We start from the raw sequence: 13,105 nt of genomic DNA, 5'->3' as shown, positions 1-13,105 counted from the left end.
GGCGGGGTAACCGGACGGTTGGGTTTATAAAGCAGAATAGCCGAAAACCATGAGTTGGGCGTGGTGTATGAGGACGTTACCAATACCACCTGGTAATACCCATCTAAACCCTTTTAAGGGCCCAACGTAAAAATGGTGTTTGATCCACACCGTCCATCCAGATGAGAGGATATCATTTTAGGGCATGATCCGAAGAATCAGGCAGATCCGAAGGTGGAGTGGTCCCCATGACAGAAAATAGTGTGGAGAGGGATGTCCACCGTTGAAATCCACCTAAGGATCATCATCAGGTACCTTTGTGATCCAATCCGTTCATGTGTTAATGCGAACATGAAAAAAGAGAGAACACATCATTCATACACTCGAAAACGGTCGTGGCCCTTACAAGGGATCAATGGTTGTCCTCGTCACTCAGTGCACTGTTCTCTGTCATGGGGTCCACGTCAAGCATTGGATCTAACTCATTCTTTGGATCATGCCTTAAAATGATTTCTACAAAGGGATGAACGGTGTGGATACATAACATACATCATGGTGGGCCCCACAGAAATTAGAGACTTCACTCCCGTAGGTAGCCTTGCATTTCACCGCATCACAAAAATATTGCATCTCCATGGGACGGTAACGATTATCTAGGCGTGGTATTGGGAAGAATTCATACGGCCAGCTCAATTTATAATGTGGGATATCAATTTACAACGCCCAGACCCAAGACCCGAGGTGGCCCTTCGTACTTTGGATAGACGTCTTCCCAAACAGGATGACCAATTCAAACCCGGGATTCAGAAATCCCATTCCCACTAAATCCCACTAGGGTGTGTGGTGGGTGCGTGTGTTAAAATAAAAAAAAAACTGAAAGGTGCTGAATTTCTCTCCCGAATGATTTGGTACTACAAAACATGGCATCTAATGTGTAGAACTTCTCTAGCACATAATGATTTATATTCTAGATCCAAACGTCCGTCAATTTTTACAAGTCATCCAATATCATGAGTTCAAGAATAATCACATCTAAAGTTCAAGTGGACCACACCATAAAAAACAGTAGGAATTGAACGAGTATCATTGAAACCTTCTTAGGGCCCACCGTAATGTTTATTTGTCATCTAACCTCTTCATAAGATTACACGGATGTGTGTGATGGGAAAACACAAATATCAGCTTGATCAAAATCTTTTATGGCCCTATATCCAATTCTTATTGCTCCTGCCTTGGAACTTCCTTTTTTTTTTCTTTTTTTTTTTTGTCATTTTATTAAATGATGTGGAAAAAGGATGAATGGTGTGGATCTGATACATTCAGGATGTTCGGCCCACCCAAGTTCTGCATGGCAATACTTCCGGTTTTCTTCTCTCGACGTGGAGTGTGTTAGGATTAGGTGAGACTAGGCCTTACCATGATGGTGCGAACCTTATGGTGGTGCCCACTTTGATGTATGTATGTATGTGTGTGTGTATTATTATTATTATTTACACACGCACACACCCCCACACACTCATGCCGTAGTGGGATTTCACCACCACAGTTGTGAGGCCCGTATGCTAGACCGTACCATTCCGTAGGCTTCCGTGATCCTCCGGGTCGAATTCCAGCGACCCGTGACGCGTATATAGCATTTGCGCGCATCCCTGATTCATACCCTGTCAATCTGAGTCGGCTTAACCCAAGACTTACACCCTTGTGATTGCGCCGTCGTCACGTCTCGTATGCCGATGCGAGGCCAGGAGATATGGGCCCATATTCAGTTCGAGAAAAATGCTGCACTTTGCAAAATCCAAGAGAACATGTCAAATCAATCAATTAATCACATTAATTAAGTACGCATCACTAGTCACGTACGTATCCCATCACTTCCTTACTAAAGCAACCCCAAAGTCAAAGCAACTCATATCCCTTAAATGTCAAGTACACATCACTCACTCACCCATCACTCCATAACCCATCCCTCTTTCCTTACAACCCTCTCTCTCTCTCTCTCTCTCTCTCTCTCTCTCTCTCTCTCTCTCTCTCATTTCTCTACCCATTTTCCAAGCCACTATGAGAGCAATCGTCTAAGCTCCCCAAAGAAGCTAGAGTGGCCCACCTTCCTACCACCCAATCTCACCCTCCATGATCAATCTCAACCATTGAATCATGTTCCATTGAAGCTCCAGGATGCATTGGTGGAAGAAGGAAGAGGAGATCCAACGATGGGTTTCATCATCTCGATTTTAATGATTTGAGGGGCCACATATGGTGGGACCCATCTTGATGTATGCATTTTATAGGGAGGGCCCACAGTGGCGGGGTCCCTCCCCTTCACACGTTTCTTCCTCTCCTTCTCTCTCTTCTTTCATTTTATGTGGATGATGAGGTGTGTGGCCCACCTTGGTGTATGTGAGCAATCCACACCATCCAGCAAACCTGGACGGTGAGACCCGCTTGATAAATGTGTTTCATCTAGCCATCCAGCTGGGACGGTGGAGCTCACCTGATGCATGTATTTTATCCAGCCGTCCAACTGGGACGGTGGACCCCACTATGATGTATGCCTTCCATCCACACTGTCCAAAGAATTTAGGCGGTGTTGGACACCGTTCTGGAAGGTGTTGTGGCCTCCACTATGATGTATGTGCAACATCCACACCGTCCAGATAGCTAGACGGTGGGCCACTCCCAGATGTATATGTTTTATATTTAAACCATTCATTCATTTTGAATCCCCACCGTCCATCTGTTTTGATGGTAGGCTAGCAGCCGCTGCTAGTAGCTGTTGCACGTGCAGCAGCAGCAGGGGGTCACCGTGATGTATGTGCAATCCACTCCATCCGTTCATCCTGATGGTGTGAATCCACACCGTCCATTTAATTGGTGGGCCACGTGTGTGGACCCCACCATGATGCATATGTTATATCTATACTGTCCATCCAAATGTCCAACGTGCTAATATAGTAATAATAATAATGTATTATAATAATATAATATATTATATATATGGTGGGCCCTACGTGGGACCCACTAGTTGTGGAAGTTGATTGGCTGATGTGCCATACAGCAGCTGCATAGTTGCTGTATTGACATGTGAGAGGCATGGGACCCACCTGTCGTGCGTGCACTGTCTAGCACATGGGACGGTGCTGGACACACCTTGATGTATTTAAATCCAAACATCCAGCAATGGGTCCCACTGCATGACATCAGCAAGTTCAAAGGGTATGATCATGCGATATGAGTTAGATCTAAACCGTTCATCTGCTGGTGGGCCATCAGCCCAGCCAGATGGGTATTGTATTAACATCATTAGATTCTGTGGACCCCACACGTGGGGCCAGATATGATGTATGTTTTGTATTTCACGCCGTCCATTACTGGTGGGGCCCACCTTTAATGTATGTGTTTGATTAAGCTGGACGGTGGGCCCCGCATGATGTATGTTTTGTATTTCATGCCATCCATTGCTGGTGGGGCCCACCTTTAATGTATGTGTTTGATTAAGCTGGACGGTGGGCCCTGCATGATGTATGTGTTGTATAAACACCACCATCCACGTGGCCCCTGCATGATGTACATGTCTTATTAGTGCCATCCAAGTCCAGCCTGTGGACCCCACATAGTGATGTATATGAGGCCCATTGTTGCGGCCCAAGTGATGCGGCCCACTATGATGTGTGTGAGGCCCATATGGTGAGGCCCGATGTGATGTATATGTGGCCCTTAAGTGAGGCCCATTGTGACATATGTTGGGCCCTTGTGTGTGGCCATGGGCCCACTATAAGTTTGGCCCTATGAGGGCCACTCCTTAGGAGTAATGTTGGTTAAATGTCCACATTGATGGGCACTGATGGTTAAATGTCTACATTGTGACCTTCCCTTAGGCCCTTTGTTAGGCTGATTACTGATTCAGATGGTCGAGGCCGATTCCAATTGTCGAGGCTGATTTCGATTGTCGAGGCCGATTCCGATTGTCGATGCCGATTTCGATTGTCGAAGTCGATTCTAATTGTCAAGGTTGATTGTAGAGACCGATTTTGATTATAGAGGCCGATTCTGATGGTCGAGGCCGATTCCGATTGTCAAGGCCGATTTCAAATATCGAGGTTAATTGTCGAGGCTGATTGTATAGGCTGATTATCAATGCCAATTATTGGTGCCGGTTGTCGATACCGATTATGAGTATGTGACAGCATAACATCATGATATATGCCCATACGCATCATCTGTATGTTTGTTATGAGATGTAGTTGACCATTGCATATGTCATTGAGCAGGTTGTTATGAGACTCCCTGATAGGTGGAGATTGTCTCACATGAGCGCACGGTATGCGCAGGATTGATACATGACTGGATTATATGACTCATGCATCTTGCATTATATGTTATGATTACTTACGCCTTAGCGACATCAGGGCCGTAGACTCCACAAGCATGTTATGGATGGCCAGATAGGACACCAAAAATCTGTTACTAGCATCGGGGCGCCATAGATGTCCCTGGGTGAAAATCCCTAAACCTCCGTGGCTAGGAGACGCCCCAACGTGTAGACCGAGTGGATATATGAGCGCCTAAGTGCCAAATACTAGTAACCACATCTCTCACTGTGTCGTGGTCAGTTGGGAAGGGGTTGTGGCCTTACCCACCTGAGGGTAGTGGGCATAGCTAGGCTGAGTTTGACCAGCTCGTAATTGGGTCCGCTATTGACGTGCTGGGTAGATATTGGCTAACTACTGACTAGGCGGATAGTGAGGTCTCTTCCACTTGCATGGTTGGGCGTCCAGTGGGAGGCGATTGCATGTAGAGTGTACTAGACTCCGGTGATGATCCTAGAGATGTACAGTACTGATATGTGGACTTATTGAGAAGGAGCTGCAGACTCAGCATTTTACTTATTCATTCATTCACTCACTATCCACTCGGGTTGGTGGTGTGCAACTAATTGTTATGTGTACCTTCGCAGTGGCCAGGATTTCGGTTGGGGCGCGCGACCAATCTGAGAGCAAGAGTTTACCACATTGAGTCTAACTATCCAAATTTAGGTATGAGACTAGTTTAGATAGAAGTCCCTTGTGATTGATCCCATACCCTGCGATACTACGTACTATCATCCCAACTTCACACTCTAGCTTGGTCATTTCATTCGCACCGCATATTGCATTACATCCGCGGCATATGACATTTTGGGTTGTTATGCTACGTTTCTGCACTTATATGGCCTAGATGGACTTAATAAGATTTGCATATTGTATTGCATCCTCAGTATATGATATTTGGCTTATTATGATCTGCATTGTGTATTTCGACATTATATGATTATGACATTGTATTGAATACTTAGTACTTATCCTACGCACACACTTACACCACCCTTTAAGCTTTCTATAAGCTTATGCACGATACATGTGTGCAAGTAGCGTTAGGTTGTAGCAGCGCTGAGCATGGAGCATGCAGCGATCTTCTGAAGCTTTGATTTCAATATATGTATTTTTCTTTCAGCATTGTATTCAACTGTTTATATTAGTGTATATCTGATGATGATGTTGTCTTTGTGATTTGGGTAAACTCGTGGTTATGCTTATTACGAGTTAAATGTATATTGGAAAATCCTCCTTGTAGGATCCTCGGATCGGAATCTGGCATATGGACGTTGAGAGCTGAGAATGGGGAACTACGAAGGCTGTCAGCACTAGATATGGCGATTAGGAATTTTGTGAGCCCGGGTTTCGAGTTTGGGGCGTGACAACAATGGATGTTCAAGACATGTGATAGATAACAAAGTAATATTCACCAACTTCAGAGAAGTCAACGACGGCTCAATTTTTTAGCATGGTCTATGGATGGTGTGAGTAATAGATTGACAGTCTAAATTATAGAATCACAGGCATCAGTCGTTAAAAATGAGAACTAGAGTATATTATAGAAAGACTCCGTTCGAGGATCCTATTAGCGGGTCACCTGCATCTTCTATAGATGTTCATTTCTTAATCCACAAGCAACCCATCGAGTGTGCCCAGAAAAGCAAGCGCAGTCACTTCTCATTGGTTTATGTCAACGACACCAGCTAATAAAGGGAATTTGGCCGTACTAACCTTGAAGATTGGTCAAATTACTTGACAAGATTCAACCTTTTAAATATCCTAAGAGTGGCCTTCTGACAACTTTTAGATATTATTTTGGACGAAAATCTCCTGATGATCTCGGAGTGAATAAGAAGTTACCTTCTTATTGCAACTTCGAGAAAGTGACGGATTGGCTACTCCCCCTACCACTGGCCAATGGTTGGTGCTAGGTGCTCTGTGGACCCCACCATGATGTATGTGTTTCATCCATGCCATCCATATATTTTTCCAGATCATTTTATGGTATGAGACTAAAAATGAGGTATATCCCAATGTCAAGTCAACCACATTATAGGAAACAGTGTTGAATGAGCGTAGGCCATTAAAAACTTTTTGGGGACATAAAAGTTTTGGATCAAGCTGATCTTTTCTTCTTTTTTTTTTTTTCCATTCATCTGTGTTTGTATGACCTAATCAACATATTGGATGTCAAATAAACAGTACAGTGGGCCTTAGGAGGATTTTAATGGTGGATATCCAATCATTATTGTTTTCATCTGGTGGTCCACATGACAACCACGATCCACATAACATGACAACCATGACCTATACAACATGACAACCATGACCCATGCAAACCACGACCCAAATGGGCCGTAGTTGTATGGATCACAGTTGTCATGTTATATGGGTCTTAGTTGTCCTGTTATATGGGTCTTAATTGTCCTATTATATGGGTCTCAGTTGTATGGGTCGCAGTTGTCCTATTATATGGGTCGCAGTTGTCCTATTATATGGGTCGCAGTTGTTCTGTTATTTGGATCGCAGCTGTCCTGTTATATGGGTCGCAGTTGTATAGATCGCAGTTGTCATGTTATATGGGTCGCAATTATCCTGTTATATGGGTTGGAGTTGTATGGATCGCAATTATCTTGTTATATGGGCCCCATGGCGAGCTGGCCGACAAGGTGGATGGAACAGATCACCCCATGGTGGGCCTCGACTCCTATTATTTAAAAATAAACAAGTTATTGATTACATCAACTTGACAACCACGACCCTTACTTGTAGACAATCACGATCCATTCGAAGGGTAGTGGTTCTCATTCAATATGGATCGTTGTTGTCAACCACGACCTTTTATAGATGAAAAACAAGATCCATTGTGCATATGAACCACAACCCTTCAAATGGATCGTGGTTGTCATGTAGCAAGGGTTGAGGTTGTCATGTTATATGGGTCGTAGTTGTCATGTTATATGGGTCGTGGTTATTATGTTATATAAGTCGTGGTTGTCACCTGGGTCGTGGTTGTCATGGATCGTAGTTGTCATGTTATATGGGTCGTGGTTGTCATGTTATATAGGTCGTAGTTGTCATATTATATGGGTCATGGTTGTAATGTTATATGGGTTGTAATTATCATGGTATAAGGGTCGAGGTGATTACGTGTGACGTGTGCAGTTCGTGGTTGTAACCAATGTTGTCAAATAGCATATGCGATCATGTGAGATTGCATATGCATGTGCGCATATGCGATCGCACAATCGCATATGCGGTTGCATTTTTTTTCTACATTTTTTCAAAAAAATAAAATAAAAATCAGAAAAATCAGAAAAATCAAAATAAATTAGTATATGTCATTGGGACATGAAATACATTTAATTTAAGTAAAAAAAATAAAACCAACCAATTACATACATATGATAATGATACATTTACAAATTACAATATAATTAACTTCTTAAATCTTAACAATTAACATTTTACATTTAACAATAACAAATATCAAATATCAAATATCCATATTCAACATTCAACACTACATGTACAACAATCAACAATCAACAACATAAACATCAACACACTTAGACTTATGAGACAAGCATTAAACAAAATTAAGAAGTTATGTATTTATTATTTATCTAATTAATAATTATTAATCATATACATTGATCTAGTAGCCATTGTGGCATATCACCACCAGGTCCACCACCACCACCACCACCATCATCATCATTCGAGTCATCTCCTTCTTCCACATACACTTCTTCTTCCGTTTCTTCATCATCTGTATGTACTAATACTTCATCAACATCCAATAGTGGATGATCTTCAGCTTGATCATCATTATCGCCTTCTCCTTCTTCAATCTCCACAATCTCATCAATTGGTTGATGGCTACTACTTGCCCCCAGGCTCCCCCTATCCTTCGCCTTCGAGTGGTACTACTACCTTCACTAGGTGTCGATCCATATGCGGCATCTTCAACTTGTGCCCATTTCTGCTCCTCTCCGGCAAATACTAGATCCTCCCTCTCTACGAGCCACTCGTTATCTGCATCCAACTCATCTAAACAAATAGAGTCAAAGAAACTAGGCTTTTCTTTCATACTTTGGAATTGTTCTCGCAATATTTGATTGTATTGAACGAAAACCAAGTCGTTGAGCTTTTTTTTGCTCAATGCGATTTCTTTTCTCGGTATGAATCTATGAGAAAGAAAATGCATTTGGCATTAGCTATTTAGGCAATTAATTTAGCTTAGGCCATTAAAAAATTAAAGTTTACAAAAAAGTAAAATAATTACTAAACAGTCTAAACTTACCGCCTCGAACGTGCTCCAATTGCACTCGCAACCACTAGCAGAACACGTGAGTCCAAGAATCTTCATAGCCAGCTTCTTTAAAACTGGATCCTTCCTATTCTGGTCCACTCCATAGGTAGCCCACCAGTCAGCTGAGAAAAATAGTTTAAGTATAAGTTAGAGTCTTAGTCTCTTAGAGACACTTTGTAGAATAACTTTTTGTTAGAGTTCAGTACACAGTTGACAGTGCACTAACATTCATTCATAAAAGTATTTACTGGGTAATTTCATTGTCTAATGTCTTATTACGATATCCCTTAAGAATATCCCTTCACTCTTTGTGTAGAAGTCCAACAAAGTTGAGATTTTATCCTTTTCTCCTCTATCTGGAATCATTCTTTCCAAGACATCATTAAATCTAACCATATGCATAGTTAGTGCTTTTGTTGGATAGTAGAAGTGAATAAATAGACTGGGTTAAGGATGTAAGCAGCCGAATACAATGGGGTGATATTTAGCTGCCCCATCTTCTATCTATAATATCTAAAATTGGCTTGTAGTCACGGTCTCTATAGTTAAAATGATCCATGATCTTATTTTTCACCATCTCCATCGCATCATATATATAGTCCATTGCTGGCTTCTCATCCCCGTCTACCAATCGTAATATAGTGATTAAGGGCTTGGATGATTTTAGTGCCTTTACCACTTTAGTCCAAAAACTTTGAGAAAGAATTATTTGTTGAACCTGTTTCCCTTCAACCTTCTTTGACCAAGGCCCACTTATAAAATCAGCCGACACTATAAAGCTTTTAAGTTTTAATTTCTTTGCATGTAGCCTTTTTAGTGTTAAAAAGGTTGCAGCAAAACGGGTGACTGCTGGACGTAGCAAGTTACCCCCAATGTGTTTTCTCATTCAACTGATAAGAAGAGCGTATTTGTACATAAAGACTGTGATTCTTCTATCTATTGCAATCAAATTTATAAATAATCTACCTATATCTTCTAACATAAGATCAATACAATAGGCCGCATAAGGGGTTCAAAATAAACATCTCCTCTTCTCCATAAGAAGACGACCGACCATTACATACGAGGCTACGTTATTTGTAATTACTTGTAAAACATAGTCCTCACCTATTTCTTCAACTACACTATCTAGTAAGTTAAATAAATATTCTCTTGTGTGTGAATGGCCTGACGCATCCAGCTGGACAACCAACACTACCTATTTCTTCAAGAACATTGTCTCAGCTGGACAATTTACCAAAAATTTAATCAGAGATCGACTGGATCTTTTTATTCTTCAACTTGTTATATATTCCATATTCCAGTCAGAAATCTTTCTTTGCATAGATGGACCATTACTTGGTCGCCCACCTCAAACACCTTTTGTCACCGATGCTTGTCTGCTTACTCCTTGTACTTTTCGTTCGAGGCATGTAGCTTAGTTTGTACCTCCACATGAATGCCCATGATCCTGTTTGTCATATGTTCTGCTGTGATGCTCATGCTTAGGAGCTAAGGCAAAGGGACCAAGTCTAGTGTGTGGTGAGGTACCCATTCGTAAATAACTTAGAACAGGGATTTTCCTGTCGAGCGGTTCACCATGTTGTTGAATGCAAACTCTGTTTGAGATAAGGCCAAATCTCACTGCTTCGGTTTTTCTCCTGAAATACATCGAAGGAGGTTTCCCAATGTGCGATTCACAACCTCAGTTTGCCCGTCAATCTGTGGGTGGTAGGCGCTGCTAAACTGAAGTCGTGTATCGAATCGAGTCAATAAAGTTAGCCGGCCAAAAGTGGCTTATGAACTTCATGTCACGGTCAGAAGTAATAGTCTTAGGAACCCCGTATAGCTGCACAATTTCTCTGAAGAATAGATCGTCATGTGTATTGCATTGAGAGTCTTCTTAACGTAGAATAAAGTGTGTCATTTGGGAAAAATGATTTACTACCACGAACACCGAATCCATGCCTCATTGTGTTCATGGGAGACCAAGCACGAAGTCCATAGATAAATCCTCCCAAGCACTGTCAGGCACGGGTAACGGAGTATAGAGGCCCATATTATGAGATTGCCCCTTAGAGGTCTAACAAATATAATAACGTTGGACTGTTTTTCCTATATCACGTACCAATTGCGGCTAGTAATACCGTTCTTCCACTAGAGCTCATGTCTTGTCTCACCCAAGGTATCCATTAAGGCCACCTTCATGCAGCTCTTGGATTATCTGTTCCCTTAGCGAACTGTTGGGGATGCACAATCGATTTTCCTTGAAAGGAACCCGTCTTGCATATGTAAGTCACCGGGGTGACCTTCTTGGCATTTAACCCATGCATCCTTAAAGTCATCGTCATTAGCATATATGTCTTTGAGGCGCTCGAACTTGATAACCTCATTGCTCATAGTGACTGACAAAGTTGCACGATGACTCAGCGCATCAGCTACTTTGTTCTATTGCCTTGACTTATGTTTTAGCACGAACGTGAATTCTTACAAAAATGAGATCCATCTATTATGCACGCGGTTAATGTTAGCTTGGCTATTAATGAATTTAAGAGCTTGATGATCCGTGGAAAGTATGAATTCACTTTGAATCAAATAATGTCGTCAGTGTTGCAGTGCCTGACCACCACGTACAACTCGATCTCTTATGTAGAAGGCTACCAGCCTACCTTCTTGAGACAAAACTCCCCCAACTCCGTCATATGAGGCATCACATTTGACTTCAAACAATTTGTCAAAGTTGGGAAGAATAAGAACCGGGGTTGTGGATAATTTGCGCTTGATTTCGGCAAAGTTCCTGTTGGCTTTGTCAGTCCACTAAAATTGCTCTTTTTTCATGCAATCTGTGATTGGTGACATAGTGGTACTGAATTTTTTCATGAACCGACGATAGAATGTCACCAGTCCATGAAAACTTCGCGCTTCGTAAATATTTGTGGGAACCGGCCATTCTCTGATTGCCTTCACCTTTTCCTCATCCACCCGAATGCCCGTAGATGTTATGATAAAACTCATAAACAATAGGCTATCAGTCATGAAAGTACACTTTTTAAAATTGAGATATAGTTTATTTTCAGACCTTCTTGAGGTGTTCCATATGGGTGGTTTCATCTTGACTGTATTTCAAAATATCATCAAAATAAACCAAAATGAACCGCCCAATAAAAGGTTTCAGAACTTGATTCATCAATCTCATGAATGTGCTAAGCGCATTTAAAAGATCGAAGGACATGACCATCCATTCGCACAATCCTTCATTGGTCTTAAAGGCCGTTTTTCACTCATCACCCAGCCGTATTCGAATCTGATGGTAGCCGCTCCTTAGGTCCAATTTAGAGAATATTTTTGCACCCTCTAGCATGTCTAGCATATCGTCTAACTGTGGTATAGGAAACCTGTATTTTATGGTGATTTTGTTAATAGCTCGAATGTCGACACACATACGCCAACTCCCATCTTTCTTTGGAGTGAATAGAGCTGGTACGGCACATGAGCTCATACTTTCTCGAATAAGACCCTTATGGATCAGCTCCTCTACTTGCTCTTGCAGAATCTCGCACTCATTCAGACTCATTCGATAATGAGGACGATTGGATAAGCTCGACCCGGGGATAAAGTCGATATGGTGTTGGATATCTCGCATGAGGGGTAACCTATCGGGAAAGTCATCAGGCCAAATTTCTTTGAATTCATGTAACAAGGGCCTTAGTCTTTCAGGGATAATGGTAGGCTCGAGTTCTTCCCCTTTTACAATTAATGCATAAGCATGTCTTGTTTCTTTGGATTCTTCCACGAAGTCCCATATGGTTGAGAGAAAATGAACCCATACTTTATAAGTTTTAAGTAGTCCCTTTAGATCCATAGGGGCCAATATGGTCTTCCGACCATCCTTGACAAAGATATATACGTTATCTCACCCTTTATGAGTGGCGTCACGGTCAGATTTCCAGGGTCAACCGAGTAGTATGTGACATACTTCCATGTCAACCACATCGCATACTACTTTATCCTCATAATGTTTGCCAATTGAAAAAGATATGATGTACCATTTAGTTACCTTTGTTTCGCTGACCTTCTTGATCCAACCGATTGTATATGGGGAGGGAAGACACTCCGTTTTTAGTTGCAATTTTTCCACTATGACCTTGGAGATGATGTTCTAGCTGCTTCCACTGTTAATGATCACGTCACAAACCTTTTGATTCACCGTATACCTAGTGTGGAAGATGTTATGCCACTGTGGATGCACTTCTTTTCTTCGCGCATAAAATAGCCGCCTCACGACGAGTGACTCGCTGCGATCTTGCTGAACCCAACTTGACTCATCTGCCTCATCCTCGGTGGTATGCTCCTGTTCTTCAACATCTGGATCTTCATAGGTGTTATCAGCACTACCATCATTGATGGCAAGGTTCGCCACTTTTCATTGGGGACAAGTATTTGATAGGTGGCCTGGTTGGCCACCACGATAGCAGTTGTC

This window comes from Magnolia sinica, chromosome 12, assembly GCF_029962835.1.
Source record: "Magnolia sinica isolate HGM2019 chromosome 12, MsV1, whole genome shotgun sequence".
Lineage (NCBI taxonomy): Eukaryota > Viridiplantae > Streptophyta > Magnoliopsida > Magnoliales > Magnoliaceae > Magnolia > Magnolia sinica.
This window is presented reverse-complemented; position numbering follows the sequence as displayed.